We start from the raw sequence: 9271 nt of genomic DNA, 5'->3' as shown, positions 1-9271 counted from the left end.
GTTTGCTCTGCGTGTGTATTCCACTTGAAGCAAAATGGTCCTGGGTTTGGGTATCACTGAGTTGAGAAACACAGGCACTCTGTGCCCTTAGAGTAAAGCTGATTTAGCGCTGACACTTCCCTATTTGCCAAGCCAGGGCTGTTGCATAAATCACACACTCTATAAAGGGGAAGGGGGAAAAACTGCTTTGTCCAGTTTTTCTGCCTCGGGGCTGAATCAGATACACCTCCGCTTCAACAGTAAACCTCTCCCAGGATGTGAACTCCTGGTTGTGACATCAGTAACCTTGTCTGGGACAAGTACATTTTCAAAGAGTGACGGCTTGAGGCAAATATTCCAACCCATTGACCAAAAAACATAGTGAATTACCTACTTCATGCAAACTGGTTTAGAAAAGGCTTCCTTTCCTGGTTATATTTCTAGTTTGTCTGGTTAGGAAATTTAGTGGGTAAGGGAATACAAAACCTGTTGAAGTAACAATGATTGTTGTCTTTTCTAAGCAACCTTCACAGCACTTGTTTTTTAAATAAACAAGGAGTAAAAGCTGTATGTGTCTATAAACATTTTCTAGCTTTTGAATTAGCAGATTATTAAATGCCAATATGGCAGTTATCAAAACCATAATTTATTCTAACTAGCAGAAAAATTAGCTGATTATAATCTATGACTTTCTCATTGTTAATTCTTCCAGAAAAAAGAAATAATCATCTCAGCTATAGTTTTCATTTTGCCTGAAGACAACCATCCCACTAGAGCAAAGGATATTCTGCTTTTATACTTAAAAAGGAATTCAAATAGTTACTATAGCAATAAAATACAGCTGTGGTTGAGGGCAAATAATAAGAAAACTTGCCAACTACACTGATAAACAGTAAAGATTTCTACCAAACTGACATCAATTGCAAATGAAACTATAACCAGAGGTTTTATTAAGTATTTCAAAGCAGAATTATGACAAATATGGCACATAAATGAAGAGAGCAAATACTTCCAGCCAACTCATTTTGTTTTCCTGATTTCATGGTGGGTCAGTTAATCTCCTAAGAACACTTAGGAAGTATTATTCTCTCCCACTCCAGCAAGAAAGGACAACTTTGATGCCAAGCTAAAGAGTTTTCAATTACACTCATTGTTTAACAAAGGTCCATCAAAACTTTTAATGTGAAACAATAATTTAGGGATCTAATTTGATTAGAGTAAAAAATTAAATTATAAGGAAAGGAATACAGAAGGTAGAAAGATTATTTAGCAAACTAGTAAAATAGTTCCAATTTTAATTAAAAATGCACCATGAGTTGAAGAAGATGATGGGAGAAAGACAATGAAACTATTGAGAACTTAGCAAATGATTGCATATAGAAACTGAGGGTGTCAAGAATATGAGAAAATTTGGGAAGATAGAGAAGAAATTGCATTTTTGTTTGAAACATGCTCTATTTAGAGATTTGCAGCAGGCAGCTGACAGCATAGGGCAGACTCTTCAGTAAGATATAAAGTGTGGCAATAACACTATTACTTAATGATGCACCTTGCAGTAAGAGTTGAGTGTCCCAGATTACTGACAGTATGAAGAAGTTAGGAGACTCTTGATGATGAAGGACTAAAACTTGGAAAACATCTGCTTTTGGAAGGTTAGAAGAGGAAAATGTATGAAACAGAATAGTTAACAAGTATGTGAAAAATCTAGGCTGGTACCCTGTAAAACTTTATTTGCAGAAGAGTAAAGAATGTTTGAATGATGAGGTACTGGAGGCTGAAAACTTCAAGAAACAAGTGAGAAAAAAGACAAAGTGTGTTCCCTCATAGCTCAGTTGGTAAAGAATCCGCCTGCAATGCAGGAGACTCCGATTCCATCCCTGGGTCAGGAAAATCTATTAGAGAAGGGATAGGCTACCCACTCCAGTATTCTTGGGCTTTCCTTTTGGCTCAGCTGATAAAGAATCCTCCTGCAATGCGGGAGACCTGGGTTCAGTCCCTGGGTTGGGAAGATCCCCTGGAGAAGGGAAAGGCTACCCACTCCAGTATTCCGGCCTGGAGAATTTCACGGACTGTATAGTCCATGGGGTCACAAAGAGTCAGACATGACTGAGTGACCTTCACTTTCACTTTCAGCTTGAAGTTTGAGGGAAGATGACTGCAAGCAGAAGGTAAAAGTGCCAGTGTCCTGGCAGATGCACTCAATATGGCATTGAAGATACAATTAAGGGGGGAGAGTGGAGAACATTGGTTTTCAGAGTCAAGAAAGAGCAGGAGGAAAGTTCACACAATTTCAAGAGTGTAAAATTGAGGGAGCTAGAGATGGAATGTCTAAGGTAATTTGTAGAAGAAATAGAGTTGGACAAAGCAGAGAACGCAGGCTGAGATCTTGAAATAAGTGAAAAGGTTTGGAATATGCATTATGGGAAATGGGGAGACTATAAGCAATCACTGTAGGTCTGTACTTTTTTTTCATATATTCTCACCATCAGGAATACATTTTCCCCAGGCATTTCCTTCATTCAGTGAAGATTCTGGGTTGCTTTCAGAATCATTGGATAATTAACATTCTGGGTCATAAGCGAACCCACTGAAATGTATATTCTGTAAGCACAGACTAACTTGGGTCCACTCTTTTACAAGTTAAAAAACTGAAAGCTCTTGCCAGTTGCTACAGTTTAAAGTAAAGGAAAAATTCAGCATCTTCATTTCTTGCTTTATTTATTAATAAAAACACTACCAGTGTATCAGGAAAATCAGTACTGACTTCTCAGAGACCAAGTGCCTTAGCAAATTACATTTGGCCCCTTCAAATTGCTTCTAGCATGTCAGACTCTATTGTAGTACAATATATACCATTGTTTTCTTGCCCTAAATTGTCACATCCTGTTGCTCTGCCGGAGTCTCTAAGTGCCAAGTTACACCCTAAAGAGGGATGTTTTCCAATGGTGGGTCTATGGCACAGTTTCTTAATAAGAATCTTAGTTCCAGATGAAAGAGCAGATCTAGGAAGTAAGCTTCTAGAGCATGCAAATTGCCAAAGAGAACATTTTAGGTTAAAAATGGAATAGAGGTGGATTTTGAAGTTCTGGCCCATGACTATATGAGCATGTGTGATTTGAAATCATCTTTGGAAATGTACAATGAAATCACTTTAGCCAGAATTTAAGTCTTTAATATTAAAAAGACACCAACTGTTTAGTTAAAAGTGCATTCTATTACCTACCTGACAAAAATACCCAGAATGAGAAGATTTCATTGATGCCAAAAGGAAAAGCTATATACATATTTCTGGACAGGAATAAGGAGAAATTTTGTTCCAAGTAACCTAATTGGAAAGCATAGGAACTATACTAAATCCCTCAGGATAGTCAGGGCTAGCCAGGATCTCTTTTCTCAAAGGCACTAATTTCCTGGAGTGATTACAAGGGCCAGAATGGAGATATTAGTTTAACTCAAATACAAGTCACAATATGTATGCTATATTTCTCTCTCTTCTCTGTGCCCCCTACCCACCTCTTCTTTTTCTTCTTCTGCTTTCGCCATCCATTCTCAGTGATAATCCACTCTAGTTTTTATTGCCACAATATGTAAATTTTTCATTCAAACTTAATTTTTAAAAGAATCCACTCTAGGGGGCCTCGCTGATGGCTCAGTGGTGAAGACTCTGCCTGCCAATTCAGGTGACACAGGTTCAATCCCTGGTCCCGAAGATCCCAGATGCCACTGAGAAGCTAAGCCTGTGTGCTCCAACCATTGAGTCTGTGCGCTAGAGCCCAAAACTGCAACTACTGAAGTCTGCCTGCCCTAGAGCCTGTGCTCCACAGCAAGAGAAGCCACCACAATGAGAAGCCCAAGCTGCAACTAGAGAGGAGCCCCTGCTCCCCGAAACTAGAGAAAGTGAGCATGCAGCAGCAAAGGCCCAGCACAGCCAAAATAAATAAATTAATACCCGCTCTAATAGTTACATAAGTGTTATAGTTAAAAGTTTAGTTTTACATGGGAAATAATTTTACATCCTCACCTTTAAAAAACTAAAACTCATTTATATAGCAAAAGATATTTACTAGCTAAATATCCAAAGATCTTTTCATCTGCTTTGGAGAGCCTATTTCCTTTTTCTAAAATGGTTTTTGCTGTTTTCCTCTAGGCTAGTAGTGTCTTCTCAACATACCTTTAGAAGGCAGTAGCTAACTGTGCAAGTCGTTTCAGTCATTTCCAACTCTTTGCAACCCTATGGACTGTAACTGTGCCCCCCTCCCCCCCAGGTTCCTCTGCCCAAGGGATTCTCCAGGCACGAATACTGAAGTGGGTTGCCATGCCCTCCTCCAGGGAATCTTCCTGACCCAGGGATCAAACCCACATCTCTTACATCTCTTGCATTGGCAGGCGGGTTCTTCACCACTAGCGCCACCTGGGAAGCCCAAAACCAAAGTAAAATTGTAATCAATGTGAAAGTGCCACAATTATTCACTTTTGAGAGCTGTCTCAGGATTGCAGGGACTTTCTCCAAGCCTGTAGCCTACAGGTGACTCTGCACTGAACTCTGAGAAGAAACACAAGCAGAAGCTGTTCCAAGGACAAGACAGTTTTTCCCGCAGGTATAACAAGCAGACAGTAAGAGTTCATCGATTCTCAAACTACAAGAAAAGTATAAGTTTTAATTCATTGAAATGTGTGGCGGGGACTACTAGTAATCCATCAAAATCTGGTAGGTTTTCCTTTCACAAGAACAAGAGAGATGAATGGCATGGTCAAGTGGTGATGCATTGCCTTGGAGATGACTATGTGTGATTGGATTCTCATTGTATCTTCACATTTGCTCACAGATCAAAATGCAAATCTTTGTGAAAACTGACCAGCAAGATCATCACCCTGGAGGTGGAGCGCAGTGACATCATCAAGAATGTGAAGGCTAAGGTACAGGATAAGGAAGGCATCCCCGTGACCAGCAGAGACTCATTTCTGCAGGCAAGCAGTTGGAAGATGGCTACACTCTTTCCTATCACAACATCCAGAAAGAGTTGACCATGCACTTGGTCCCAGGCACATGATTAGATCTTATTTCCCAGCCCCTCCTTGAACTTAGATGTGGCTACATAACTTAGGCCTCTCCGAAAGAAAAGTGGAAGAGATGCCTCTCATTTCTGAACCTGAACTTGAAAGAGAAAGAGTTTGCCTCTTCTGTGCTGTGACTTTCACTTCTACTTCCTGAAGACAAATGGCAACAAGGCCCTTGAGCAGTGACTATTTTGTCTACTCAAGAACATCTAACATTGACTAGAAACATTTTTGATTGTCACAAGGGGTAACAGGGAAAGTGCTACTGGTTTCTAGTAATTAGAGACCAGAGATGCTACTAAACATCCTGTGAGCACAAGACAGCCCCTCAAACAAAAAAACATGAAGGCTGAGAAGACCCATTCTATGGTATGATGGAGCTACAGTGTTGAATAAGCCCAGGGTCTTGGAGCAGCTACACAGCGCAGTGCTACCCTGCCTGCCTGAACGGTGCCCAGGACCATTAGTAAAGCAGATACCAATCCCTACTGTGTTGAACCTAAGACATTTTAAGTCCATTTCTTACCAAAAATCAGTCTACCCTCATAAGGAGGCTAAATAACATAAATAATTTTCAATATACAAATGATCTTGACCACCAACACCTATAGGTCTATCAATTTTTACCCCTTTTTTTACTTTTTCATTTCATATTGACATTTTTTCATTTATTTTTATTAGTTGGAGGCTAATTACTTTACAATATTGTAGTGGGTTTTGTCATACATTGACATGAATCAGCCATGGATTTATATGTATTCCCCATCCTGATCCCCCCTCCCACTTCCCTCTCTACCCAATCCCTCTGAGTCTTCCCAGTGCACCAGGCCCGAGCACTTTAAAATTCTTTCTTCATGTCATGTGTTTACTTCTGCAGGGTGCACTCACCGTTTTCAGTTCTGTTTGGGTGCATTGTTCCTCGTGAACATAAACACCATCAAGCCAGGAATCATGCTTCTTGTGCGACTATATATATATATGTCTTAGTATTATGCCTGTTGTGAAACTGGACTTAATAAATATGTATTAAGTAAACACATGGATTGTAGAAAGAAGACTTAAGTAAAGGAAAACAGGCTACAAGTTCAGTTTGAGATATTTCCAGTAAATTAGCTTAAAGTGACTAAGCATTCATCTTCTAAACACAAAATTATGGTTGAATAAATAACTCTAGGATTTTGCTTAGAAATAACCTCATAGCCAACAGATTATAACCTATAGGATTTGTTTTAGAAAAGTCAGACATTAGGTAATGAAATCATCTGATCCCTGCCATTAGAAAAGCACTGATTCTCCTATTTAGAGGCAATATATTGCAAGTCTTACAAATGAAAGCATTATCCTGAGCAACACCAACAATTCTTGACTCTTGAATGAGGAGACAACTTGAAAAAGAGTGTAATAGTCCATAGTCAGCACTGAACAAGGACTCACCTATAGAAAAAAGAACAATAATACATGTGTCACTTTCACAGGACCTTTAAATGGCAATTAAGAGACACACCTCTGACTGGTGATTGATGGCTGGCGTAATGTGCAGTTAGCTGTGGAATAAAACAAACACCACAGCCAGCACTGTGTACACAAGACACCTTGGTGAATGGAGTGGTGTGTTTAGACAATGATTGCTTGAGAACAGGGTACCCATGGTTGGCTCATTCCTGCAAAGGATACACTATCAGGGTTTTAGATTAGGAAAAAGTAATTTCATTGTTGTTTCTTGCTGACATAGAATCCTAGCTTAATTTAACTGAGTGATTTTTGTACCTTCTCTGAGCCTGCATTCCAATAGGAAAAGGAGCCATTGACATGCATAGGTTACCAAAAGAACACAAGTAGGCATAGAAAATCTGAATAATCTTCAGCAGCTCAGAATTGAATAGAAGCTAAATGCAAACTCCTTCGTTCGTCATTCAAGGTCTTCTACAGTCAGAATCCAACCTACTTTGGCTGAATTAGCTTCACGAATTTTTCACCACTATTGAATTCATTTTTTCACTGTCCTCCAACCAGACAGCACAATGTCATTTGCTCAAGCTGTTCTGAAATAGAAAGGCCACTCTTCTCTACTTCACCTATTGAGAATCCACACATTCTTCCAAAGCAAACTTAAATCCTATCACTTCACATCAATAAAATCTCCACCATAGCCTGAAGTACTCTCTCTCTCTGTCTCCTGAAACCCTATCATTATTAAGCATGTCTTACTTTGTCACATTTCTTGTTTTGTCATCTTAACGATGATATTAAATAATACATTTAAATTTTTGTAATGTTCTTTTCTAAATTTATTTTTCATTGGAGGATAATTGCTTTACAATACTGTGTTGGTTTCTGCCATATATCAACATGAATCAGCCATAGGTATAAGTATGTCCCCTTCCCTCTTGAATCTCCCTCCCACTTCCCACCCCATCCCACCCCTCTAGGTTGTCACAGAGCACTGGATTTGAGCTCCCTGCATCATACAGCAAATTTCCACTGGCTATTTAATTTTACATATGATAATATATTCATATATGTTTCAGTGCTACTCTTTAGTTTTTAATGGTATATATTTTTTCTCCCCAATTACTTTTTAAGTTGTGAGCAAGTTTTATGTGATACGTAGTCTATGTAACATACACATAGGGAGAGCACTCAATAAATACTTAAAGAATGTATTGAAATTAAAACATTAAAGAAGACACAATTCCTCACACTGATGTCATTTAAGAATAATACAATTTAAAAGAATATGTTCTTAAATTCATTTGAACCCCAACTAAGGATTATGAATATTATTGCTACTACTTATTCTATTAATAGTTATTAATGTTACTAATGGGCTTCCCTGGTGGCTCAGCAGTAAAGAATCCACCTGCAGTGCAGGAGCTGCGGGTTCGATCCCTGGGTTGGGAAGATCCCCTGGAGGAGGGCAGGGCAACCCACTCCAGTACTCTTGCCTGGAGAATCCCATGGGTAGAGGAGCCTGGCAGGCTACACAGTCCATAGATTTGGAAAGAGTTGGACCTGACTGAAGCAACTTATCATGCACGCATTATATTAATATTCATTGGTATACTACTTTCATGCTATAAATCATGTCAAAAGGGCATGATCTGACCTTAAATAGATAATTTGGTGTGACTCCCATTGTGTTTGTTTAACCAACTTGGTGCAATGCCCAGTAGAACAACCAGGATGATGTTGGAGCCTTAGTACCTGTTACCTGATGCTCTTGCAGCTAAAACCTAAATTAACCTTTGCTCCCAAGTGCTTCCTCACTTTTAAATGTTGGATTGTGTTCTCTCCAGAGCTCCAACATTGTCCAAGGTAAAGTCATTTTTAAAAACAAAGGTCTTCTCATACCTTTGTTGTTGTTGTTTAGTAGCTAAATCATGTCTGACTCTGCAGCCCCACGGACTGTAGGCTGCCAGGATCCTCTGTCTGTTGGATTCTCCAGGCAAGAATACTGGAGTGGATTGACATTTCCTCCTCCCAGGGATCTTCCCAACCCAGGGATCGAACCCACGTCTCCTCCATCGGCAGGAGGATTCATTACCACAGAACCACCAGGGAAGCCCTCTCATACCTAACATGAGCCATAAAGCATTCTGAACCATGGCCCTCATAAACCGAAATTTTAAAAGGGGTTTTTGAAGGTACTTAAATTAAAAAAGAAAGATTGCATCTGGGTTCTCATGCTGATGACCCACACTGAACTCTGTTTAATGTTAGACCACTGTATGATGTGGTATTTGATCTTCCAATATCCTTAGAAGAAACTTCCTTAATAAGATATTGAGGAAAATACAGTGCTATTCTAAAGCACCATCATTTAATATTTATATTCATCAATTTCTGCACAGATCAAGCATTGTAAATCCATGATTTACAATCAGAAACTAATATAAAGAAAAAATTCCCTGAGTGTAGCACTGAATAAGTACTTCCAATCCACAATGAATCTATCTCATAGTAGAATGCATCCATTTCAAAATATATTTACTTACAGCCTTTGTCCAGAGTCAGTTTGTTTTCAAATAAGTTTACTACCTTTTATTATTCTGATGATCAAAGTTTACCTATTTATGAGTCTAGGAGCCCTCGATGAATTGTGACTATACAAACTTAAATCACATAATCCTCTCTCAAGAACACAGAAATGTCGAGGGTAAGGAAATATTATATTAATAACCCAGCAGTCCCTTCTGCCTCGCCCAGCCCCCATGGCAAGCAATCTAGAGAACGT

This window comes from Odocoileus virginianus, chromosome 13 (genome assembly GCF_023699985.2).
Source record: "Odocoileus virginianus isolate 20LAN1187 ecotype Illinois chromosome 13, Ovbor_1.2, whole genome shotgun sequence".
In the NCBI taxonomy this organism is placed as follows: domain Eukaryota; kingdom Metazoa; phylum Chordata; class Mammalia; order Artiodactyla; family Cervidae; genus Odocoileus; species Odocoileus virginianus.
The sequence above is the reverse complement of the archived record's forward strand: the minus strand, read 5'-3'. Positions refer to the sequence as shown.